General features: G+C 46.3%; 1 long non-coding RNA gene across 2 annotated transcripts; it reads left to right on the top strand.

Annotated features, from left to right (window-relative positions):
* The first annotated feature begins 19528 nt into the window (after positions 1-19528).
* On the top strand, positions 19529-27074 carry LOC144379325 (uncharacterized). Of its 2 annotated transcripts, XR_013442139.1 has the most exons (4): positions 19529-19922; positions 22218-22329; positions 22504-22683; positions 26887-27074. It is a non-coding gene; the product is annotated as an uncharacterized LOC144379325 (long non-coding RNA). The 2 variants fall into 2 exon arrangements; XR_013442138.1 differs by having other exon boundaries at positions 22218-22683.
* The last annotated feature ends 264 nt before the right edge of the window (positions 27075-27338 follow it).

The following is a 27338-nucleotide window of genomic DNA, read 5'->3' as shown; positions in this document are numbered from 1 at the left end:
AGACAGGATTCAGTCTAGTTGAAGAGATAAGCACATATGCAATTAATTATAATAGAATGAAATAAGTACAAAGAGATTTACAAAATGTAACAGGACCACAGAGAAGGTGGGTCTAACACAGCTTTGTAGCAGGCTATAAAATGAGTCCTCTGGAGCTAAGCTCCAAATATGAGTAGGAACTGCTCAGGTGTGCAGGGTACAGAGGAGGCAATAAAAGGCATTCTATATAGACAGCACAGCATGGACAAAGGCACAGGAATGAAAGGCATCAAGGAGAAGAACACAATTATAAGTGGTCCGAAGTGCATGGAACATAATTTTCAAGGTGTGGAATGGACAGGTAAGCATCAGGAACTTTTAAAAAGTCTGCATGACCATGACAAGGAGCTGAAGTTGCTCTCATTGAGGGGGTACCTGTCAGTTTTCAACAAAAGCCTGCTATGCTCTTATTTGTGTTCCAGGGAATGTGTCTGGTAATGGAGCAGAGATTGAGTTTTATAGGCACAAACCCCAAAGTGTGGAACCCAGGCAGATGCTGTTGGAATCAGGGAAGAGATGATAAGAACCATCTGGCATTGATATTAGAGATAGCAGGGAAGGGGCATTACTGAGGCATATGTAGGAAGTTAAGGAGCAAGGGTCTAATAGCTGCATCTCAGAAGATTCACTGAGAGTAGACAGGGGGTAAAAGATGAGTGCCATGTTCCCGTCTGAGTAGGTGTAGGGTGGTGCTCTCACAGAATATGATGGAGGAGTGGGGAGCAGTGGAGGAAAGCTGTGGTTCACTTCATGCTGGGTGGAGAGTACCATGGGCATCCTAAAAAGGGCACACCTGAGCTGGGATGGCAGCCCCCTGAGTGTGGGTGGTGACTGGAGCCAACGGTGCTGGTGAGAGAAGCCAGCAGACTCGGGACAAAATCATAAAACTAGGTAGTCAGAAGTGAGGTCAGAAATGAACTTCATGAGATCAAACCAGAAGTGAAGATAAGCATAAAGTTATCAAAAGAGTCATTCCAGTGAAAGAAATGATATGAGCAAAGGTGTCTTGGTAAGAGAATTCAAGGAATATTTGGGAAATAATAAGAAAATTTAGTTTGGTGGAGTAAAGCTGTATTAGAAAGTGTTATAAGGTAAAACATAAAATAGGAAGAATAAGTGGAATTGGACTTGAATATACTTTATGTCAGCAAATCTTGATTGAATATCTGCTAAATGTCCACCATGGTTGAAAAAATTACTTAATGAGTGAATGAATGCTAGTTCCTCTGATTAGTTTATTTATTGCACAACACTAGTTAAATGATAGCATCAGCTCATGGAATAATCTGAGTTCCAGTGTAATCTATTGGAATATTTTTTGAATATTAAAAAAGAACCTATTGTCTCTTTTCTAGCAAAATAAGTAAAATCCCTAACAACTGTAAAGCCCAAAGGTCATTCTCTTTTAGATTTTTGATTTCCAGTCATAGAGTCTTATGTTGATTTTCCCTAATCAGTGTTAGTCTCAGGACACTGGGGACAGTCACGTCCATCATCTCCCAAATGAACTTCCGCCTCACCCAATTCCTGCCACCCTTCTGCTTCCTCAGAACCTAAGGGAGTCATCGAACTGCTCACCTCCCTCACCACTCAACTCCCTTCATTTACACACTCATCATCATCATCACCACCACTACCACCACCATCTTTTCTTTGTCACCTGGTAATAAAATTATAGAGGTTGTACGTCCTGAGTTTCTTTTCTATGAAAGACTCAAGGTTAGCCAACAGCTGTGTTCTCCAAAGCTTACCCCCTTTGGTGTCTTCTCAGGATCCTCTACGTGTGATGGGCCAGTGTAGACTCTTGAATACTTAGCATGCCCTAACTCTTGGGGTTCCCTATGAATCCAGAGATGTTGATGTCATTTAAAGGAGAAAATATTTTCGAGCACTGTATGTGCCTGCTTTTGTTCTGTGTTAATGGGTGGGAATTGTGACACAGGGATCATCAAAAATCATGATTTTAAAGTCACGTAAACCTCCCCATTACTCTCATGTGTAAGAGAGTAGTGGCCATGACTTTCCCTCTTCAAGTGGGGAGGAACCTGATGCAAAGAGTGCATCAGTAGTTTGTACCCAGATTCACAGGTCGTGGGAGATGAGGCTGCAATTCAGGCACAGGCATCTGATTCCCAACCTCATCCTCCTTCCACGACACCTGGCACCGAGGGGTTCTCTGTCTGTAATAATTATTACCGTATGAAGTGGATAGCCATGCAACAGCAATGTAAGAACTATATATGAATGTTGTGCCTCATAAATAGGACAGGCTTTGCAATGCAAAGGTATTGGAGGTGAGCTTTGGAAGGATTGGCGGGGGGTGGGCTGCTGGTGGTGGTTATAGGAAAATAGAGTGGAGAGAGGACCTGGGACTGGAATGAGGGACAAGTCTTAAAAATCTGTTAAGTCATGTCATGTGTGGCTAGAGAGGTGAGACTGAAACATAACTTGAAAGGTGAATGGGACCAAATTGTACCACACCTTCCATCCACCAAATTCCCAACATTCCCACTTTGAGTCTCTGCTTGATTTTATCTCCCAAGGGTTTTGCATTTTCCTGCTTATTTTATGTCTCCCAACACTAGAAATTAATCCACGTGAAGACAGACCATTGTGTCTGCTTAGCATTTGGAATGATGCCTGACTATAGTAGAGACTCAATGAATGTTTGGTGAATAAGTGATTTTGAACTGTAGGAAAGGAGAAATCACAAGGATATTTTGGAGCAGGAACAACATATGAAGCTGTTTCCTTTGAATTAGTGCACCGATGGGGGATGGCAGAAGTGGGAAGGGCGCCCAGAGGTAGAAACAAGAGCATCCAGAAAAGAACCAACAGTCATGAACTTGAGAAACAGTCCTCACTTGGCCTGAATCTGAGCCAGAATCACATTCCCTGGTTTTGTTTTATTCACAGGCTGGCCAAGAGAGTACTTTGAGAACTTGCAGATGTGTTTACTGAACCATTTTGATGAACTTTGGATTTTGATGGATAACAAGAGAACAGAGCCAGGCGATATTCTTTTGTTTCTCTGTAAAGGCAGTTTCTGGATCAAGGATCCAGTGCTAGAAGGACTGCTCCCAGGATGTAGTGAGGACTGAGCTCCGGGTGCTGAGACTCAGCCCAAGTGCACTGAGAACATTAGGCTGTGCTGTGAATCTAGTCCTCTGTCTACCTTAACCAGCCTGGTGTTCCGAGAAAGCCACTTAGCTGATCAGAAGTATTAGCATCTGCCTTACAGGATGTTTTTGAGTATCAGATGCATTTTAAAGGTAAATATCTGTTGTATACATTGCCAGTGTCATTACCACCATACAGCAAAACCGCATGCACCTGCGTATATATTTGCATGATGGGCTTATGGTCTTACACGGCAGGGAAGGATACAGACGTGGCAACTGAACAGAGGAAGATAGATAAAGATGGAGATGTTCCCTCAAGGATTCTGAGAGTGTTTTCTTGAGAGAGGCACAGAGTAGTGGTCAATACTCGGACTCTGAGACACATGGTAGTCGGGGTCCTTTGGCCAGAACAGTCACTCCTCAGCTTCAGTGTTCTTGAGCATGAACTGCAGATGATGGCAGGACCTACCTCGTGGTTTTGTTTCATTTGGGTTTAAACCAGTTAGCATCTATGAATGTGCATAAGACACTCCCTGGCCCATAGAAAGTGCCTGAAAAATCCAATGCTGCAACAGCCCCCAACTGTAGAAACTTAAACCAAAGGTGTGTTCCCTGTCTCTTAACAGTTCAGTGTGGGTATTCAACATTCAGACTTCACAAGATGATTCAGAAACTCATCGTTCCACTCTATCCTAATACTAATGTCTTTCTGCAGATTTCTGCAGATTGCCAGCATAAAGGGCAGAGGGCAGACCATGAGGAACTCATCCCTTCTTCTCAACCATTTTGATCTGACTCAGCTCAGCTCAGCTCATTTCATTGGGGAGCCCCGTCTCATGGCTCTGCCCCAATGCAAAGAGGGGCTGGGCAGTGTCCTTGTCTGGGCAGCCATGTCACAGAAACACCACAGCTCTGCAAGGCCAGCCCACTGTCTGCCCCAGCCCTGCACAAAGAGCAGCAATGACTGTTTCCATTATGCCATTTGAAAAAGATGAAGAAGTGTGAGTTACATTTTAGTGCATTAGCATGATCTCATAACTGAGTTACAATATTCAAAGAACTTGCTTTGACCTAATTAATGAAATTATAGACTAATCATCCCCAAAGGGGAAAAAAAAAGTTATTTGTAAGATCATCACATACTTCACATCTCAATGCAAAATGTCTCGTGTTTTCATTACTGAATGAATATGTTTAGAAGATGCCTCTAAAAATGTAATACATAGTCCTTTGTCCTGGGTGTGTATTACATTTGTTTATGAGTTCTTTGAATGAGAAGATGATGTGGGAATCTAGTTTGGAAGTTACAGAAATTTAGGCAAAATAAAGAGTATTCTAAGTGACAGAACTGAGCCTGCCTGCAGGACCTCAGCCAGCTGGCATGACACAATGGAATTACCAAGGGACAGTTAGTATGGGTCCATGGAAGGTCCACCACTTGGTTTCCAAAAACTGCAACTGAAGAAGTACAGAAGAGGCTCCATCCAGCTTCACAGAGGTATTTATGATGAATATTTAAGAATTTTATTCAACTAGAGTTCAATATAAGCTAATACTGTAGTTCAGCTGTCCGAAGGCTGTATCTTTCAGCCCACACCAACACAAGTATAGAGTTTAGAGGAGAAAATGTAATGTCTTCAATATATTTTCCATGGTCCCAACTCAGAGTATTCTACTCAGAAGGACTCGAATGAAGCTGACAAAAGACTTGACAAGGAATCTGGGGGAAGGGCCACGTGATGAAGCTGGTGGCTCCAGGGAGGAGAAGGCATATTGGAACTTGTATCTCCTCAAACTGTGAAGGATGTGATGTAAAATGGGCTCATTCTGCATGGATCTGATAAGAAATTTTAACATGAATGGGTAAAACTATTTGAAATCACAATAATGAATTTATCTGCAAATTCTAAAGAAAAAAGATCTTAGAGCTACCTACATTGTTTGAGACTTTGTTTTAAGCATGTCTCTTCTACTCTTGCTGGTGTTGATATAGATACTTGATTTATGTTGTTTACATCATCATAATTCTGAGAGATCCTCATTAGAATTAAAATAATCACAGACAAAAATAGCATACCCAGACAGGGTGACATGTGTTAGAGTTCCAGTTTGTTCCCCCTTTCTATGTTACTATTTATCACTAGTTAATGTCCAAATACTAGGTTTTGTAACCACAGGTATGTCAAGAAGTTCTGGTCAATTCCTTTTGGGAATATCATCACCACTGTGGTATTAATATTATTATTGTTATTATTAATATAACTTTTTACATGTAGCCTCTTTTCTATGACATGTTCTTGAGGTCCTGAAAATTTTGTTTCCTAAAGCTTCCCGGGAAGACAGACTCATCTCCATAACACTGAATGCAATTCCTTGTTTATCTTGTTGAAAATTCATATTTTAAACACATAATGGGTCTTTGAAAGTAGGAATTGCCTTGTTGAATCCTAAATATGAACCCATAGAACGCAGCACTGTGGTCTTGGTGTGCTGCCCAGGGCTGGTCCCACGAGCTGCTCACCTGCCCTCCCCTCCAAGTGCTCACTCACCCAACCCCTGGCTGTGCAACCTCCAGGCCCAGCTCCACAAGTTCACTTCCTCATGTGGCTCCAAGTGGAGGTCTGTTCAACCTGCAAATCACTCTTCTCGCCCACAGATGAAGAGAAACACGTGTCAGGGAGGATTTTCCTCCTGCACCTCTCTGCTTACTCTGACACGTTGACTGGGGAGCTGCTGGAGTCTGTGCGTGACCACTGGCCTGTGTCCTAGAAGGTCCACACACCTTCATGATCGCCCAAGTGATAACAGTGATTTGTATGAAAAAAATCAAGTTACGTAAACTTCTAGTAAATATACTTTCCCCACCATGCATGTGAAGAGTGTGTCTAGGCTCTTGTGATTTAATCTTAGTCCACATGAGAGACTCTGGAAAGAATCTCTGTCACTGGTGGAGGCTGGCCTTGACTCACATGAAGAAGAGTTTGCTTAGCGACCTGGTGTAGGCCACTACACAGACCCCTCTACCCTGTCTGGGAAACTACATTCCCTCTTTGAAGGTCTTTAAAATTATTCCACTACCTCTTCACTATGGTAGAAGGTAGGAAACTGTTTTTCTGGCCTCACAGAAAATCAGAATGATAGGCACACACAGACCATGTGCTGATTCACAAGCCAGACTCCTGCTCAGCACGTGAACTGCTGCCCACACATGGAATCTGGGAAAGGTCCTACTGCAGGTTTCCATAAATGATCCCATCATATGTGAGATGGCTCTCATCAATCAACTATCCCAGTAGTGGCAAAGTGTTCATTTCTGTCACCTGGACATCATGAAAACCTTGGGAGTCAAGTAATAATGCTGTATTACTCCCTATTTAGTTCGGATGAAAGGAGTTTCCTTGGGGGAGAGTCCACAGAACAGTGGCCACCACTCACTTCAGACCGTTGGCCATCGTACCACTGTACTTTTGTTTTTTTTCTCAGGTGTGGATTATGATGGATTTGTGGCCCAATGCACTGCTGGTACTGTAAGGGAGACAGGCTGATTGGGAGGACGGCCTGGACATTGCCCTTGATCAAGTTAGTCACGTATCAAAATTGCTAAATCTGCTACTTCATTTTATTTTAAATTACAGTAAACATAATAACAAACTTTAGATTTTTCATATTTTATTTTTATTATTATTATTTTTAAAGATTTTATTTATTTATCTGAGAGTGAGAGAGAGAGCAACAGAGAGAGCACAAGCAGGGGGAGGGACAGAGGGAGAGGGAGAAGCAGGCTCTCTGCTGAGCAGGGAGCCCAACACAGGGCTCGATCCCAGGACCCCGGGATCATGACCTGAACCGAAGGCAGACGCTTAATGACTGAGCCACCCAGGCGCCCTCGATTTTTCATATTTTCTAACAGTTGAGTTGAATTATGACACTTCTTTAAAGGCTTATATTGTTTCTTCTTTTGGCATTTTTAATTCTTCTTGTTTTATGATGTTTTAAACTCAGATGATATATGAAAAATAAACCCATTCAATGACATTTATCTATGTAAACCACAGAACCTCAAAATCTTAAAATTAGAAACACCAGGTACATTGTGATTTGAAATCACAGCATCGAGTCAGGTGAAATATAGAAAGACTGAATCTTCTAAAGGAGGCTGTGGACCCATCCCTCTTCCACCCCAAACAACACACGTCAGGGGTGCAAGCAGGTGGGTTCCAGACAGCACAGCCTCCACAGCCAGGGACTGAGGGGCAGGCAGCACACAAAGCCGTGGGGTGAGGGCAAGTCCTAAACTGTGAGTGGTAAGATCACCAGATTCCTTTCCTCTCTGCTTCTAGAAGCTGCCAGCCCTTGTGGCCACCACACGTCCTCCCACCCACAACAAAGCAACAGCAGAGTGGGGCGTGCCCGGAAGACAGAGATGTTAGGGACCCCCCTGGAAAGGGGTCCTACCCCATCACCGAGCACCAATGCTGACAGGCTTCGGGCAATTATTGCAAGTATTTTCAGTGCCATGCTCTGTAATATGGTCACCAGCACCGGAGACACATCTCTAAAGCAAACAAAATAAGTGGTGAATCAGCACCTTTGTATCTTTGGGGTAAATACGCAGTAGTGCAATTACTGGGTCATAGGGTAGCTCTATTTTCAACTTTTTGAGGAACCTCCATACTGTTTTCCAGAGTGGCTGCACCAGCTTGCATTCCCACCAACAGTGTAGGAGGGTTCCCCTTTCTCCGCATCCCCGCCAACATCTGTTGTTTCCTGACTTGTTAATTTTAGCCATTCTGACTGGTGTGAGGTGGTACAAAAGTGCTGATTCACAGGGGCACATGCACCTCAATGTTTATAGCAGCAATGTCCACAATAGCCAAATTATGCAAAGAGCCCAGATGTCCATCGATAGATGAATGGATAAAGAAGAGATGGTATATATACAATGGAATATTATGCAGCCATCAAAAAAATGAAATCTTGCCATTTGCAATGATGTGGATGAACTAGAGTGTATCACGCTGTGTGAAATAAGTCAATCAGAGAAAGACAAATACCATATAATCCCACTCATGTGTGGAATTTAAGAAACAAAACAAATGAACATTGATGTCAGTGTGGGATGCACAACGTGTGAATAACAGTCCCAGAAAGAGCACAGAGCAAGTGTGAGGAGAAACCATTCTTACAAAATCAGAAAGTTTCCTAGAATGGAGTCCCCCCATTCCCAGGTTTACAGGTCTGTCCAATGTCCTTGGTAAGGAATAAAAACACCCGGACCCAAACAAATAATCATGGGATTTGGGGAGAAGGGTAAGTTTTTAAACTTCAAAAGGGAAACAAGGGGGACTATGTGAGTAGGAGGGAAGCAGCAGTAACAGAAGGCAATGGAAATGGAGAAAATCGTCTTTATTTCCGAGGGAAAACCATTATCTGTGTAGACGGACACCCTGCAGCCCCCACAGGACGTGGCCACCCGCTTCTCGCAGCTGGATGCCCGTTAGGTTCTTTCTGTGAGGGACGCCAGGATGTTGGAACTGGGTCTTGAGGGAAGGGACGCACCCCCCCAACAGCTCTCGGACTCAGTTCCAGCACCTGCCTTCTCCAGCACTGCCCACATAGCCTACCTGCTCCCGTGAGAGGAGCGGCCAGGCAGCAGCCCTCCTCACCTCTGTTATCCCTACCTGAACCTCTGGGCTCTGCATCCCATTCCCAGGCCTTCTGTTTGAAGAAGAATGTCTTCTGCTTAAGGACCAGCTTCTGTTTTCCTGACGGGACTCTCACATCCTTAGGAGCTGAGTTGCAGTCAAACATGGGATTCTGGGATTGGTTTGACTGTCCTTGTAACTTGTCATGTCTCCTGATTCAGTAACAGTTAAAAAATACTTTAAGAAAGATTGGCTTTCTGTGGAGCACAGAGAATTTGGGGGACAGGGAAAATACTCCGGATGATACTGTCAAGATGGATGTATGTCACCATCTATTTGTCTAAAGCCCCAGAATGAACACCCACAGTGAACTGTTGACCCTGGGGGGTCATATGTCCACGTGGGCTCACCAGTTGTAACAGACGTCCCGTCTGGGGCGAGTGTTGGAAATGGCCACGCTGTGCCTGTGTGGGAGCTGAGAGGGTGTGGAAAACCTCTGTGCCTTCCACTTAATTTGGATGTGATCCTAAAACTGCTTTGAAAAATAAAGACTTTTAAGTAAAACTTTGAAGTTTGATAAAAACATGTCACTAACTGGGACTTCTGTTTTTGTTTTCCAGTAGTTTTCTTACCATTAACTGATTCCATTTCCTTAGTGGATATAAGTGTATTCAGTTTTCTTGATTTCATTTCTTCTTGAATAAACTTTGGTAAGGTATATTTCTCTAGAAAACTGTCTATTAGATCTACATTTTAATGTTAAATAGTGAATAAATGAATAATATAAATGAATAATTTACTATTAAAATGTAATATGAAAACGCAGATTATTCCTGTTTTTTCTTGCTAATGTTGCTAGAGGTTTGTGTAAATCTTAAGTCTTTTCAAAGAATAAATTTTATACCATGCTGAAAAAAACCGATGCTCTGGTTTCAGAAAGAATGTCTTCTGCATCTCTTGGCTCTGGGCACTGTGCTAGCTTATAACATATTCCGTGTCATTTTTCACAAGAGAATTTTCTCATACTAAATTCGTAGGTAAAAAAGAAACTAAGGATCAGCAAAAATTACTCATTATGGGGAACATTACTCAAAAGAAGACAGAGATAATCTACCTTTTCATATTAAATTTTTAATAGTTAATTATTGATCAATGAGTTTTTCTGTGTCCAAATGAGTGCACTTGTCATTTATCTGAAAATATTGTGGGTTAACCTTGTGTATGTTTTAGATGAATTTTAGAATCAGCTTTTCAAGTTCCACCAAAAATTCTATTGGAGATCTGATATTTTTAATTGAAATAATTAGATATTTTAATTGAATTGATTTAATAGATTAATTTGGGGCTAGTTGATGGCTTTATAAAGGTGAATTCTTCTACTCAGTATGATTGTCTCTTTAAGTAGGTTCAACTTTTATGTCCTTAGGCTTTATAGTTTTGCACAATTGTATATCTTGCCACAATTCCTGTTTTAAGTTCATTTCCAGATATTTGGGGGAATGCTTTAGAAAGGATTCTTTTTGGCCCTTACAATTGAAAATTAATTGCCTGATTACGTGTTCACTTCACCAATTTGTCTGTAAGCCTGGATGGAACATATTGCCTGATCAGGTGGTGATTAAAATTATTTCCCCATTTCTTTTCATTTGGGTGAATTTTCCCCACAGAGTAACCATACAAGCTCTTGCTTAGAAGCTGAGTTGGAGGAGGAGATTGGTGTTCCCTTTTCTGTATGTAAATTTTCACTGACTCTCTACTTACAGCTTGGAGCACTCACCTTCTGCTGTCCCAGCTTCAGGGGTTCCAACCTCTGCAATGCGGTGGATCATCTAGGGAGTTTTAAAGATCTCAGCGCTCAGGCCACACACCACGCCAATTAAGCAAACACTCCAGGGTAGGAATTAGCGTGGGCAGTGTGCAGATCTCCCCAGGTGATGGTGGTGCAGCCGAGACTGAGAACCACCACTGTGCTCCCTGATACTTAGTGTGGTCCTCAGGCCAGCAGCACCGGCATCCCCAGGGAGCTTATTAAACATGCATTATCTCCAGTCAGCCCAGACCTATTAGACCACAATCTGTGTCCAGCAAGAATCTGTATGCATGTTCCAGTTTGGGAAGTGCTTTTCTAAAAATCGGATCTCCTGAGTACTGTATCTCCAGACTTCTGCTGAAGTGGGGAGGCTATGGCCAGGCTTCCATGGGTGGAGAGGGGCTCTGGGATTCCATCTTTCACACACAGCAGCCGGACTCAAACTTGACTGTGCTCAGAAGCACATGCAAAGCCTCTGGGCTCGATGCACAGAGATGTCTAATTCGGAAGGTTTGCATGGGGCTTGAGAATTTGCCTTTCTAACGATTCCCAGGTGATGCCCATGCAGCTAGTTGGGGACCACACTTCAAGATACAGTTATACAGACTCCGACAATACCTGTGTTCTCAGCCTTCACTGCGCTCTCAGACCCAGTACACCTGCACGGTTTATTTGGGAAACGCTGTGGCCTCGGCCTTCCCCAGCGTGGTTTCTTTATCACAACCACTCTGATATTGCCTGTCTGCTTATTGGTTCCCAGCCTCTTGCTTACCGCTCATTTCCCATCTGCTTTTTCATCCTGACTTTCATTTTTTTCTTTATTGATGCTTTCCATCAGTTTCATTGGTTTCCCAAATGTTTTCCTATATCCAATTTCATAGATTTCTACGCTTGCCTTTTATGTCCTGCTTATTGCATGCTCTGGGTCTATTTGACTCTTCTTTTTCTAGCTTCTTGAGGGAAGAACTTAGATTAGTGCTATTCATTCCTTTGAGACTTCCTCTGACACACTCTGTCATGGGGCAAGAGTGCTGGCCGCCCCCCGCCCCCCCCCACATGCAGCACAGTTAAGCCTATCCTTGCTGGGCTAGGATGGACCCACTAAGTTGTCCTGCTGGGGGAACCAGGCATTGCAGTTCCTCCCTGCTTGGACTGGAGCCCAGCTGGCCAGGGGTGCCATGAGAAGGTAGACAATGAGCTCTGTTCTTTTCTTTTTAAAACCATGGTGGTGATGTGTGTTGGGGGGGGGGCTGTTGGTGTTTTCTGGAATAGGACAAATAATTATGTTTGTCTTCCATGGCACTGCCGCCCAGACCTTTGGCTGATGGGGTTGGTTCTCCTTGGAGCTTCTGTGCTTGCGACCACGGGTGGTTCTGGCTGGAGGTATGATGTAGCAGCCATGTGGGACATCTGGGGGCCACAGGGACATGTCCAGGTCATGTGGGAACAATGAGAGAGCCACCTGTGTGATTTTGCTCTCCTGAGGTCCCGAGGCTGCTGCAGCCCCTCCTTTCAGAGAGTTCCTGTGTCTCCTTGTTGTGTCGCGTCTGAGGTGTTCCTGTCGCCAGGGAAGCCCCTGGGAGGATGAGACTCCCATCATGGAAACGAAGTCCTGCAGCTTCTCTGCCATGCTGGCTTTCTCCGATGCCCATGTTGTATTTATAGTCTCGATGGCGCTGCGGACGCACACTCTGAGCACAAGGGAGCATCATGCCTGCCCACAGAGAATGACGGGAACCCACGGGGTTGGCTGAGCTCACAGCCAGACTTCCACGGATGTGGACTCCCAGGCTCCTGGTGAGTGGCCTCATCACCAGTATTTTCTACATTAGCCTATGAGAACGCTCTGCGGGTTCCCCTCTTCAGTACAACTCAGGGCAAGAGAAATGTCACTTTCCAGGGTGGCTGAGCTGGCTGAGCATGGCAGGGGGCCGGAGGGGGGGGGGGGCTTTCCCGACTTGCACAGGAAGGGCCATCCCCACCCTTTTTATTCCATTCATCTTCTCTCTGCCTGGAGCCTTCTGTTGAGGGCTCTTATCTCTGGAGCAGTGTTTTATACGCTATTGGTGCTAAGGATTGCAGTTGCCTTAGGACTAGTTCTCTCTCAAGTTAAGGCCCTAGCTGTTTCTCAATTTCTAAAAAAATGTTTTTTTGGTATGTTGATGGCTCTGTTTCTTCCCTCCCAGCATTTTCTGAAATTAATTTATTTTAGCTTTGACTGTTCTCTGACATCTGTTTGGGATCAGAGGCAAAGAAAGGTAGATGTGTGTTCAGTAAGTCATAAACTCTTTGTTTAAAGATTGTTATATATTTGACTGGTGAACTGGCTTACAGCCAACCCAGATCCTACCTCTAAGACATACAGGAACTAGTCATGTTTCAGGAGACAACTGAAATATTACAGCACAAATATGTCTTGTTTGCTCATTATTAGAGTCCTTCAAGAATTCCCTCAAGCTACAGATAAAGAAATAAGATTGTCATTCTTAAAACACACACACATATGTCCCAACAAACTCTAATGCTGAGTTGTTTCAGTAACTGAAATATTTTATTCAAAGATGTATAGTGCAATTTTGTTTCTTTCCTACCAAGGACATCTTTTGAAGGAAAGCATGAGAAGAAAAAAAAATAGCTAATCAGGTAGTCAAAATGCACTGTGGGTTTGAAGAAAATGAGTTAAAGAGGTACAGTCTTACAGCCTGGCCACATGCAAATGGGATCATGCCTCATTTTCATGCAACACTTTTGAAATTTGGGAAGATATTCATCAGCTTTACTATAAAATTTGGAACATTAAATATGAATTATATAAGACAGAAAATATATGATGATCATGTCTATTCTGATCATTTTACCTCAAACATTCAGCGAGCCTGATGCACCACGAGAACAAAGCATCTGAGTAATCACTGTGGTTGCAGACAGGACCCGAAGAACCGAGGGTCTGCATCAGGTCAGCACCCTGACGAGCTGGACAGGGGGGCGAGGACTCAGAGTTAACCAGAGGAAATTTGCACATTTGTGGCCTCCCAGCTAGTGGAAGTCACTCAGCTCCATGGCCTCGCCCAACTGCCCATCAATGGAATTTGGTTACAAAATATTAGAGAAATTCATAGTCATTGTAGGAAAAAAAATGCAAAGTCTTGTATGCGCTCCATCTTCAATCCAGAGAACAGTGTGTTGAGATCATACACAGGGCGAGCCTTGCTTACTTAAATGTGGAGCTGGAAAGTTACAGTCTCTAAAGTTAATGCTTGCAATCACTAATGCAGGGTGAACATTGTTATTAGAATGACCCAGGGTACTGAGAATAAATATTTAAACTCCTGAAATTTCTTCTTGTAGAAAATAGAAATGTGGGAGGTTTACAACACAATATGGTTTAAACTTGTATTTTTCTTTTTTTTATACAAGTAAAATACTTGTATAAAACTTGTATTTATACAAGTTTAAGCTTGTCTAAATCTATCCTATCCTTTTATAAAATAGTTTCCTGAGTAAGATACTCACCTCCAACAGAAAATAGTTACCTACAAAAGTAGAATAAGCAGCTTAATTTAAGCCTCGGAATCTGAGAATTCAAAAGGCCACCGCCACGGTGGGTGGAGGGGCGATGCCCAGGGCCCAGCTCTGCCCCGAAGCCCCGGTCACGAGGAGCCGCGCGGGCCCTCCCGACCGGAGCTCTGGACGAATGCAAAATAATGAAATGCTAAAATTCCTTCCTTCCGCAGTTTCTTATTCAAGACATCAGACCCCACATTAGGTCACTCCCTTCAGAGCGCAGGACGTGTCTGGCTTATTAACTTCCTGCCTAATGGGTCTTGCTACACAAATTGGACTTTTCGGGTTTTATTGTCCCCTAAGGGGATTACTGCTGGATTATGTTCATTTACTCTTTTTCATTCTTTATCTATTATTTATATGAGGAAATATTCCTGTTTTTCTTTCTGAAAATCCTTAGTTATTCCTGGCATTAGCAGCAGAATTTTTGTCAGTTTTACAAATGGCCTATTGCTGTGCGTTTCTTAGCCAGCACTGCACGCGGACGCCCCGGAGTCAGAACGGACGGCGTGCAGCACTGAGGCCGACAGCGGAGGTGCGGGACACCGCCCTTTACTTCCCCACTTAGAAGCCTGCGCGGGGAGAACTTCCCCGGAGCCGGGCGGGGACAGCGGCCTGCGCGCTCCTGCGGCCCCGGGGCTCGTCCGGGCGGGCCTAGCGCATCCTTCCGGGCAGGGCTCCGCTCCGCGCGGGTGCGCCCCGGCCCCTCCTCGAGCGGGTCCTGCAGGAGCGCGGCTGGGACCACGCGGAAGGCGGGAGAGCTGCCGTGTATTCACCCCGCTCTCTTCACTGTGTCGTGACACGGAGGATGGAACATGTGGCCTTGGTGGCGCAGGGGTAACGCACAAATTTGGGGCGTCGTGGGGTTCAGCTCGCTCTGGGACGCTCTTCCGCGGGGCTCCCGCTCCAAGCGCGGCTGTGCGCCCGTCTCGGCCCGCGCCCCTGTCCAAGCGCCCGGTCCCCCGTCCGGCTCCGCGTTGTCCCCACTGCCCGCTCACCACCAGCACCTCACCCATCTTCCCTCTTCCCTTCCACGACTCAGCTTGCGTGTTAGGTGTCCGGGTCTCTCCCGACCTGCTCGCCCGCCAGTCCGGATGGGCTTCTCCCAGGCAAGCATGCACCCGCCTTGGTCAGTCGGGGTCTTCTAGCGGCAGGTATCTCAGGAGGAGGCATCACACCTGGCTCCAGCATTAAGCATGCGGACTGGGCCAAACCAGGCCACTGCTCTGGCTCCGTGTGCCCCCTCTGTGACACGTGGGTCACAACAAGCGCCCGCACGACTGACTGTGAAGGACAGGACTAACCATGAACCCTGAAGGTCACGACTGACCGTGAAGGGCAAGACGTGAAGGGCAGCACTGTGACCCAGCTGCCCCTCACACTCTCCGCCCGGCCCTCCCTATAAGGAGGGGGACCTTCTGGAGCTTGGGTGCCAGGCCATAGGCATCTCTGACTCTCCTATAAGACATTTGGCTTCTGAGCATATAAATAAATGAACAAGCAAATATTTTTCGGGGAAGTGTTTATTCTGCCCACTTCTAAGCCAAAAAAATATGATCTGCACTCTTTAGAAATCATGTAGAATCATACAGTCTCTCTACAGGCATACTTTGTGAATCTCTAGGCTAAGTTCTTTGCATAAATGACACTTTACCCCTAAGCATAGAAGAAAGCCCGGTTATTTTCACCGACAGCCAGTAGGTGCTCCTTGTGGAGAGTCCCATCAACACTGGCTGGGTGGGCAGTGGCCAAGGGCCCACCGACCACAGAGGGCCGCCTGAGTGTGCTGGGACAGCAGACCCACGGTGGGAGGGGTGCTGGTTTGCCGCCTACCACATGAGCAGCCCAGAAGGCCCACTGCAACGGCCTGTGGGGAAACTGAGTTAAAATACCCCAGGAAGAAAAGAAAGATGGCTTTTCCGTGGAAGCTTCCTGAATTGTTTAAGAAAACTCTCAGTCTAGGAAGTGGACACCAAACCACCTGAGTTAAGTACCGGCTCATCCACGACCAGCAGAGCGAGCCTGACAAGCCGTGTGACCTCTCAGGGTTTTTGCTTCGATTTCAGAGAAAGGAGGCCCCGGCAGCCTCTCCTGTGTGGGGCGCTGTGAGGTCTGATGCGGGCATGACTTGCTCCGAACAGCACTTCGGGTTCCCAGCCTTATGTAACTGGTGTCTCTTACCAGTTTCCTGTATTTCCTCCTAAAATCTTCCAAAAAATCCTTAATCTAAAATGTAGACTGATGTGGGAAACAAAGGCAGAAGAGAAATTATTAAATTTCCTTACTGCCTACAGCCCACTGACAAGTACTTGAAACGGGCAGAGTGACCTTCGTGACCTTCCTCTAGGGGCTCAACTGCCTCGATGTGACACTTTGCTAAGGGCCAAAGGCAATCTTAGCCCAACTGCCAGGAACCTGTAAGTCTGCTTTAGCATATAAAAATTCCTTTAGAAATTTCCTTTATCTCCAACCCCCCCAAGATACGTGTTGGCAAACATCCCCCAAGCATATGGCCCATATCTGAGGGGTCTCATGACTCAGGTTTTATTAGACGGTAATAAATGACCTTTTCCCAACAATAGCTAGCCCCCTCAAGGTCCTGGAAACCTTGCTTCCAAAATTCCTTAGGGACTTATGCTGTCCCTAACCCCTTCCCAACCTGAAAGTATACAATGGGCCACTCCTCCTGACCCCAGTGCTGCTCTTTCTGCCCACAGGCCCTGTCCCCGTGCTTTAATAAAACCACCTTTTTGCACCAATGACGTCTTTGATCACCAAGACAACTTTGATGCACCAAGAATTCTTCCTTGGCCATCAGCCTTGAACCCTAACGTCTTTCCTACATCATAGACTTTTCTGTGGTGTGAGCTAGGGATCCAATAACCTGTGGAAAAGTTAAATTCCATTTCCAGAAGGATAGAGAAATTGATTGTGAAATAGTCCCACAGTGAAGTAATTGTCCAGCCGTGAAAATGCGTGAAGTGCAGCTGCGTGTGGTCCATCAAGGAGAGACATTCTGGGCGAGCCCTGGGAATGGTCTTGGTGAGCCCCAGAGGTGAGGGGGTCACCAAACACGACCCTACGAGTCAGGAGCAGATGGATACAGAGAAAAAACAGAGGGTTTGGTAAAAGTCCTGCGGCCGTGAGACCCGCGCCACATCGGCCTACGTTAGACTCAGAGGCAGGTTCCTAGAAGACTCCTGACAGCTTTCTCATCTTTGAAATGGACGTAATTGTGATATTCAGGCCTAGCTCTGAAGGGGATCCTGTGGCCAGACCCAAATTGCTGAAGCAGGAAATCCGTGACATCAAATCCAAATACCAGTAACTTCTGCTCTTTTAAAGCCTAAATGAGAACACAGGTGCCCTGCCTACCTCCTGCCTTTCATGAAACGATTGAAGCAGTTGTTTTAGACATGGAAAGTTCGGGATGAATTAAGATGTTTCTCACTGTCCCAAGGGGTGGGAATGTGTGTAAGGTAGCTCCCACGTCAAGTAGCACTTACGTGTGCATGCATATGGTAGGATGTCGATTTAAAAATAAAAAGTGTGTTTGTGAAAAGTACAAAACACAAAACAACTTTTCATTACACGTAACACAAGTGCTATTGTCTTTATTTCAAGTCAGTTTCAGAACTGCAGCCCTGCTTAGCTAGGCAGGTGGTTGAGTGGGCCCTGACCTGGGGAGGACACACACCTGAGCAAGTGTGACTTCCTCACCATGTGGCTTCTTCGGCTCTAGGTGGTAAAATGCTTGCGGGAGAGACCCGGTTCTCTAGTGAGCCTACAGATGGCTACGGAAAATAAGCGCAGTCCAGATTTTGCAACTAGAAATAGTAACTGGCTTCAGCACAGCCACGTACTTTCCATTCATTCTTTCAACACCTGTTTTTGAGCACCGGGGGGTGGGGGCCCTCTGAGAGGGTGGGAGGGGGGAGGCAGTGGCCTCCCGGGCCCCCCAGTGCCCTGATAGACAACAGCAGCAGCCTAGGATTTGGGTTAATCAGGGACCCATGGAAGGCAGGCAGTGGACATAAAGTTAGAGCTATATAATATAATACATGTATTCTATAGCCATAATAATAATTACAGAATGTACCCCATTTCAATCGCTAAGCATGTGCTAAGTGCCAGCACGCTGGGTTCCGCTCATCCGGACTCATTCAACCTGAAACCAGCCTCCCAGGTACCAGCCACCCAGGTTAGACCCACGGCCCCGGGCGCCCGGGGACTCGCGCACATGGGGAGCGGCGGAGGCGTGGTGGAAAGCCAGGGCACTCGCACAACAGCCTCTCGCCCGGCGGTGGTTTCCAGGTCGGGTGTATGTGCCCTGGACCCCGCCGGTCCAGGCACCTCGGGCCAGCACAGGGTTTGCCGGGGCTGGGGACGAACGCGAACCCCCGGAGCTGGCTCCGGTGAAGGAGGAATGTGGCCGAGAACCTCACCGGCGGGACCCGGGGGAGGCTGGGGGCGGGCAGGCTCGGGCGCGGAGGCGCACCCGGTCTTCCCTCAGGACCCTGGCAAGCCCAGGGACCTCACAGCCGCCTGCCGCCCTGACGCGGGCGAAGGGAGCGGCTCCCCCGGTGGGCGGTGTGCCCGGAAGCGCCGCCTGCGGGCCGGCCCCGCGCCGACCGAGCGTGGACGTGCCCCGTGGGCGCTCGGGCTTGCTCCCCACGCGGGGCGAGCACGACGTCCTGCGGCGTCCGGGGAGCACGGCCCGAGGCTGCATCTCGGGCGGGGCGCAGGTGGGCGAGAGCCGCACGCGGGCGGCGGGGGTCCCGCTCCAGGGCAAGGTCCCCCGGGCGGAGGGCGGGGCGGGCCAGAAAATGTCCCTGACCGAGGCGTGTTTCAGGCCACTTGGCCAGACGTGCAAACAGGAAAAAAACTGCAAATGCCCGGTTCCATTCTCACATTAATTTATAATCAGATTCCTGGCCTGAGAACTTGGACATGACGTAAGCCAGCTCAACGATTTTCTGACCGGAAGCGCCCAACGGAAGTGAGCTGACTCAGCCCGAGGGAAAACCGGACCGCGCTCGAGGCTCGGACGTGAAGGCGCTCGGACCTGGGGGCGCTCGGACGTGGGGGCGCTCGGACGTGAGGACGTGAGGGCGCTCGGACGTGAGGACGTGAGGACGTGAGGGCGCTCGGACGTGAGGACGTGAGGACGTGAGGGCGCTCGGACGTGAGGAGGTGAGGACGTGAGGACGTGAGGACGTGAGGGCGCTCGGACGTGGGGGCGCTCGGACGTGAGGTCGTGAGGACGTGAGGGCGCTCGGACGTGAGGTCGTGAGGGCGCTCGGACGTGACGTCGCTCTGGCGCTGTGGCCCCGCATGCGCTTCGCCCGGGCTCGCGTGGCGGGCCCTGTTGGGAGGACCGGGGCGTTTGGGTCTCCGGTTTGGTGTCCCGTGACTTCCCGGTAACTCCCAGAACGGTCAAGTGACTGGACCTGCCGAGAGGCCTGATGAGACATCCTGCAGATGAAGAATAGTCATTTTATTTGGGGTGAAGGAAAAGCAAATTGGGAATTGTGTTTATGTGCCCTTGGTGAGGCCGATCTGTGCGTCCGTTTAACCGAAACCCTGTCCTCCATTTACGCAAAGGCTGGTCCGCACGACCAGTAGGACGCCGTGAGGCCGAAGACGGGCTGGCGCGGGGCGGACCGCGGAGTCACGCCGACGTGACGGGGCCCTGCACCCCGTCGTGGGGACAGCGGGGAGCTAGGACTGCGTGTGACTCAGGTGCGTGGCCTTCTCGTTTTAATTGGGTCGTTTATAAACGAACTGCCATGGCCCTTTCTCCGAGGCCGTAAACCGGGGGTTTTTCCTCAGTGCCTTTACAGCCTTTCCAAGTGGTCTGAACACATTTTGGGAAACGGTTTTGGGCATTGAGATTTTAGTTTGTAAAAAATTACTCATTAAAACGTTAGCATCAGAACGCCTTTTTATCCCATAAAACTAAAAAAAAAGAACAACAGTGCATTCCATTAAACATTAAAAAAAAATGCATGAAGTCATTTGAAAGAAAACTGATTTTCCAATTCACTGCCTGTCCCTAAGGGAACGTATCTTTCTGAGCACCTGGAAAATGCTTGATGGTGTGTGGTTTTTGCCAGAACAGCTTCTACCGTTCTAGCGTCAGGGGACTCACTTTCCCCCACAATAAATGCTGGCTTATTAGTGCTCGGACTAAATTCAAGGGAGGAGATTCTAACTGAGACAAAAGGAAGGGGATTTAATAAAGAAGAACATGAAAATATACCAGATAGCCAGATATCTGTGAAATTGATGTAATTAATCTGGTATTTCACTCAGTTTTAATAAATTTTGATAAGCATAGATATGAACATTGCTCCATAGATATATTGTTAATCATTATTTAACTATTATTAAACATTGTTAAAATTCCTTCTAAAGTCAACCCTATAAGAACATTTCAATAAACCAGAATTAAATAGGCGAGTAGCTCAACAACTGGAGCTGTTGCCATACGCTTTTGGAAAACAACAAAATTAGAAACACCACATCAGAGAATTATGAAGAGATCAACCAAGCTTGTCAAGCATATTTATCTCCGTTTGAAACACCTACAAACATATGTAACCGAAATTCATCCTTCGTATGAAAACCGTACGTAATTAGAGAAGTCTCTATTATTAAAGACATAGGATCCTCCGTCCACGGGAAGGGAGAAGGAGGTGGGGCGGAAGCGTATGGGGAGTCAGGTGCCTTTCACAGAGACGTGAAGGAAGCCGCGGAGAGTGGGGATGAGCCAGTGCACACAACTTCTTTTAAAAACGGGCAAAACGAAGGACTTTATAGCTATAAGAAATCAAAGGGGCTTTCTTTAAATGGAAACAAAAATATTCAGATTAAAAGCCTTAGAAAAATAATCCTTAGCACGTGTTTCCTGACCACCATCTTCAGAGTAGCAGTGGGTAGTTATCAAAAATGCAGACCTGTGGTCCCACCAAGACTGAATCCCAGACTGATGGGTAGGGCACCTTGACAAGTTCCCTGGGTGTTTATTAGACTCACCACAATTATGTGTTCTGAGAGTCCTCTTTTATTTGTACTTTTGAAGAATTGCAAAAGACTGTGATTTTCTTTCAGTAATAACAATTTTAAGATAAGGGAAATATTGACAAGAAAACACATCGAACTTGCTGACGAATTTGAAGAGTACAGAAGGGAAGGTGGCCCACGAGGAAGGCAGCTCCCTGCGCCCAAGAGGCGGCGGTGAGCCAGCAGGAGCACATCAGAGCACGTGTAGGGACCCAGGGTCCCCGCAGCCCCACCTGCAGGAGTATCAGCCCGGAGGCTAGGCGGAACGTGAGGATAAATTCATCGCTAGGAATGTCATAAGATTTATTTTGTGACAGATAAATAGATTTGTGATTTTTGATGCCAAATATGGCTGCTAATAAATGAAAAATTTTCTTCAGTTTGGCACTCATTGATATTCAAGAGGCTAAAGTGAGTAAATCACAAAGCTGGACGTTCCTTAATTAGTAGATAACAATTCCTTAATTAGTGAAGAGACTTCTTTTCTTTGTGAGGAAGCCCTCACTCCTCAAGGTCTTGACTTGGCACATCCAATCCCAGATGTCAGCCTTCACGCCTTCCTCCCGGTGTTTCGGGCACTTGATCAGTCCTCCTGAGTCCGCCCATCGTTGGCTTTAGGGTCACTAGCCCTGCAAACCCTGTAGGGGAGACGTAACTTACAATAACATACTTAAACCTCTCGTTTTTATTATCTTAAAACACTGACTTTTAAATTCAAATACATAAAATTAAATTGACAAGGCCATCTCTTCAAGCTTCCCTTCCCCAATGGTTTCTGATTTTGCATAGTAACATCTTTAAATGTTGCCCTACAAATTTACATATGTACATATTCTCTAAAATTTATGAGCTTTTAAATGTATTTCCAAAATTCTGCTTTGACAAATGCCAAAATTGGCACACCAGTAATTTTCATCTCATTTTTAGCTCCTTACACCACTAATTCATCTTAGCTCTGTTTTCATTTCTCAGTTTTGTAGCATGTGTATTCAGTGTTGGCCGTCACTACCATGGGCGCTGAGCTGTTATCTGCGTGTAAATGAGGTCTGCACTGTCCACAAGTGCCTCTTCTCGCGCCCTAACCGTAAGTCCTATTTACCTGTTGACTTCCTTGATTTTAAGTGACTTTTACAAGAAGATGCCTTCCTCGCTTCATTTAGTTCTTCAGATTTGAGACTACTGTCTTCTCTTGCTCTCACTTTTTAAATGATCGATGGATCAGGTATAAACTAATTGACTCACATCTCTCTTCCGAGAGCCGTTGAGGGTGCAGGCGTGGCTCCTCCCCGAGGGACGTGGCTCCTGTTTCCCTTCGCCTGGTCGCCAGCATCCAGCACATCTGTGGCCCTCCCCGTCGCTTCCATTCTGTTGGGTTCCTGCAGCGCAGTGAGTGGTGCCTGGGGGACCCTCTGCCTCCACAGCACCACTTTCTCCGCATGTGAGTCGATTTCGATGTCATTTCCCACTTCATGTGCTTTCTTTTCTCAGATCTATCCTCCATACTCCAGTACTGCAGAAATGTCCTCTAAGAAGCAATTTTAAGAACTACACCAAGCAATTACAGTGTGTTTTTTCTTCTGATGTAAATTCATATCTGCCTTGGGTTTTTATGTAGCTTTCCTTTGGTTTTTATTTTGGTCCTTTCCCGTTTCAGAGACGTCACACCCTGGAGGCTGAGCTGCTCTTGGTGGTGGGCAGGGCATGGGCAGGTGTGTGGGCAGTGGGGTGGACAGGGCAGTGGGAAGGGGGTGGGCGGGGGGTGGGCAGGGGGTGGGCAGTGGGGTGGACAGGGCAGTGGGAAGGGGGTAGGCAGGTGTGTGGGCAGGGGGTGGGCAGGGGGTGGGCAGGGCGTTGGCAGGTGTGGGCAGTGGGGTGGGCAAGTGGGTGGGCAGGGGGTGGGCAGGGGCTGGACGTATGTGGGCAAGGGGTGAGCAGGAGTTGAGCAGAGGGTAGGCAGGTGTGTGGGCAGGGGGTGGGCAGGTGTGTGGGCAGGGGCGTAGATGGGGGGCAGGTGGCAGTAGTTTGAGGGTGTTCTCACCAAGTCTCTGCCATCTACCCATGCTCTCTCCCTTTGGGGACTGTATCACACGCAGGGAAGTCCCACGTATGCATACTGTCCCTGGGACGGCTTTATTTCTCTACAGCAGTGTTGAGAAGCTCCCACTTTGCCACGTGCTGCATACCCTGTCCTGCTTCCCACAAGAGCTCGGTGGCAGAGGGCTTCTCCTTCAGGTCCTACTCACCTGGACCTCAGGTGGCAGGACAATGGTTGACATGCAGCCAGCACCAGCCAGTGGGGGATTCTTTGTCCCAAACCCTAACCCTAACCGGTTGCCCCTCTGCACTCTGCAAATGCACTCAAACTTCCTTTCTTCTCTGGTCATCCTCTTGATGTGGCCCAAACTTCCCAGTAGTAGGCAGCTCTTCTTTGGGTTGGAATATATATGGGCAGGTAGGTGTCTCCTAATTCCATACAGCAGAGGTGTGCATTACACCTGGCCCTCTGGATTCCTGGCAGTGGGCGAGGACTCCAGTCACAGCCTCTCTTCAGCTGCACCCCCAGTCCCCACTCAGGCTGCTTGGCCTCTGGACCACAATATAAAGTACCTCCTCCAGGATTTCAAGCTTGTTATCTGTAAGGATATCAAAGATTTGTACACATTGTTCTTTTTGGATCACTTTTTAATGATATTACTCATGAACTCCCATGTTTGGGACCCTGACTCTTTGGCAATCATACAAAGACTGCATTTCATAGGACAGGATACTGCCCTCCTGGACAACTTTCTTGGTGGTTTTGCTTCCTGTCCTAAACCCCCCCTGGCTGCCCTGAGTCTTCCCACTGTCCTAACACTCAGCTCCTCGGAGATGAGACGTCACAGGAGGAGGGCAGCGGCTTTCCTGCTCGGGTAGTGATAAAGGGCAACTGGCGCCAGATTTCTAGGATAATTGACTCTGTTCACAGATACACCCCCTTCCCAGGACACAGTCGTCAATCAATTCCCAGACTGCGAAGAAAAGTTGTTATGATTTGAGTCAGTTTTCACACAGCTTAGCTGGAATCATTCTACAGCTTTGCAGGATTCTTTCTGACCCATCATTGAACTCCATGATGACTCAGGCATCACTTAGAAATAGGACACCAGCATGTTTCAGAAGTGCAATGGTTAATTTAATTCACATTTACTGTATATACTAAACATAGATTAAACTTTTTAAAACTTTTATTGTTCTATGTTTTCTAAACTCGAAAAACATCAAATTAATGTTTTAAGTGATATGTTAATGAAAGGTACCCCCCAGTAATACATATCAGGCATATAATACTAGAAATTATCCAACAAGGGATAACTATTCCAAAGCAGGGCAGAAGAGTGCGGTACATGACAACAATTTGCAGTGTGTAATCCATTTATCTGAAAACAATCTCTGAAACTAATTCCTTGAAACAATTATTCAGGGCAGGGATATTCATGCAAGCCCCCCTCTCTACCACGTCTCCGTCTCCTTTCTGCTCCTCGCTTCCGGTCCTTCTTGCGATGATCTGCAGCAGGGATGCGCAGACAAGCTCAGTCCCTTGTAGCTGCCAAAAGTGAGTTCAGGAGCCCTGGCTTCACATCCATGGATCTCACGGTTGGGGGATTCCATGCACACTTTCCACCGATGACCGGTCCTGCTCAGGGAAGGGAATTTTCTTAGGAGAATGGGTTTCTGGGCAGGCATCCACGTGAGGGGTATCGGAGCAAACTTCCTGGCACCCACTCCTCACACTCACAGCCGACCCGACGTCTCCTGGTGGGAAGTGTGTTCCTGGACACAGCAACTATTCCTTTACATCCAGCTGCTCACAGCGTGCTTTTCATTGCTTATTCTTAACACAAAACACAGTTCGCACATGAGTAAGCCGTGGAAAACCAAGTCAGGAGATGACAGAGGAGAGCCACCCACAGCCAGTCGCACACTTGAAAAGCCCCACGAGCCTAGAACACAGGGCAGAGGAAAAGAACAGGCCCAGGGCAGCAGCAGGGGCTTGGCACTCGGGTGAGTCAAGTGAAAATGCAGTCTTGGAAAAGATATGTTTTTGGTGGTGCTTATTGATTTTATTGTACTTTTTGCAATTCGGAGCTCAGTATCTCTGGGATCTCAATTATTTTAAGTCAAAGTGACACAAAACTCTTTTAATTAAAAAATACAATTTTGGCAGATTGGAAAACCAAAGAAACTAAAGGGCTGTGCTCAAACAGCAGGTCTGGGACATGGCTCACATGCTGCAGACGCTGGGGGACAGTGGTGATGGGAGTGGCTTTGCCAGGACGCCGTACAAGGACACGGTGCCCTCAGATTCCCATGCAGGGCAAGAACCCTTCTAATTCCTCATCTACACCACTGCCACAATGCCAAAATAATTCTTGCCTGATAGTATTTCTAAACTGATTAGTTTTGAAAACTAAAAAGATTTTAAAAGATCTTTCAAATGTACATTGTAACCATGGCTCCTCGTCATATTTTATGAAAACCTGGTTTTTCTAAGTCTCTCAGAATGACTGAATAGTTTTTAGCGTATTTTAAAACTTCCCTTACCTCTTAGGCAGAATTAATTAGAATTACACAGAAAATTTTGGTCTCAGGTGTATCTTACTTTTAGGTCTAACTGTAAATTAGGATGAGGTTATAACACTTCCTTAATTTATTTAAAACCTCCTAATTTCCTAGTTATGAAAAAGGACAATAGAACATATATCACAGTATTACTCTGAGGATTAACAAGGTGCAAAGCACTTAGATTCTCTCTGACACCATGATTGTTGTTTGGGTAAGTGTCTCCTCCAATAATCTGCGGTTACTGTGCATCCTCTGTTTCTTACCATCTATGTCTCTGTCATGGAACAGTGCAGCAGTTAAGAGCTGCTCAGTAAAGAGAGGAATGAATGGATGGTACTCATTCTTTTGGGCCGAACATGGAATGTTTGAAGCATGTTTACGTAATTATGTTAACCCTGCTGGTACTGTCATCCCCTAATTTACAGACAAAAATTAAATCAGACCATAGACATGACTTTCCTCGGATCACACGCCAGCAATAGTGAGGCTTTTCATGGGGGCCATCTGCTGTGAGCCCGTCATTCAGTCCTTTAGGATGTGCTACTTCTTTGCACCACCTGAATCCACAGGTCAGCTAAGTAATTCAGCAAAGCCAACCTTAAATTAACTGAGGTGTTAAGAGGTCTAAGGCATTTGTGGATTGTTGAAATATTTACTAAACCACATAACTAGAAGTTAGTATACCCAACAAATAACTCTACCGAGCAATGAGGCATCTAAAATGTACCCTTTTTAATTTAGTATACTTCAAAGGAGCGCAGAACTGAATAAATTCTGCTAGAGCGAAGAGCCAAAAATCACAGACCGGCAGGTTGCATTTTGAAATGCAGGTTTCGCCTCACTTATGTGGCACAGCCCAGACTGTGTCTTTTTTTCTGGGCCTTTGATTATGTCGGGTCAGGAAACTCTAACAGGTATCAGTTCTTCCCTTAAACACTTATGGCTGCCGGTTCCTTTCTAGCCAATGTTCATTTAGTCCATAATTTATGGGGCACACAATGACACCAGCCGACCTCACCTCAACTTGCTTGTATCCTAGGTGGAAAATTTGGGAAAAAACACAAACTGATGGAGGTCTTGTGTGCAAAGCCCTCGTGAGTGCAACCCCACAGGGCCTGATCACCCGCCTGCCCAAGTAAGAGAGTTTGCATCACCCGCGGGCTCTTGGAAGGGCTGCAAGAAGAAAATATTACGGTGTTTAAAATAAATTCTCAATTTCATTCTTTAGAGATTTCTTCTTTGTGTTTTTTATAATGAAAATTATATTGGAAACCACTCTGAAATAAACACATCTAAGAACAATTGGAGTATGCAGTCAAAAAACATTTGGCAGCTTTCCTTCTGTTTCTGTTTTTTGAAACAGCTTCAGGAGAATAGGTATTATTTCTTCTTTGAATGTTTGGTAGAATTCCCCAGGGAATCCATCAGGCCCTGGACTCTTGTTTTTTGGGAGGTTTTTGATCACTGCTTCAATCTCGTTACTGGTTATTG

The sequence above is a fragment of the Halichoerus grypus genome, chromosome 10 (genome assembly GCF_964656455.1).
Source record: "Halichoerus grypus chromosome 10, mHalGry1.hap1.1, whole genome shotgun sequence".
NCBI classification, from domain to species: Eukaryota; Metazoa; Chordata; class Mammalia; order Carnivora; family Phocidae; genus Halichoerus; species Halichoerus grypus.
The sequence above is the reverse complement of the archived record's forward strand: the minus strand, read 5'-3'. Positions and strand labels throughout refer to the sequence as shown.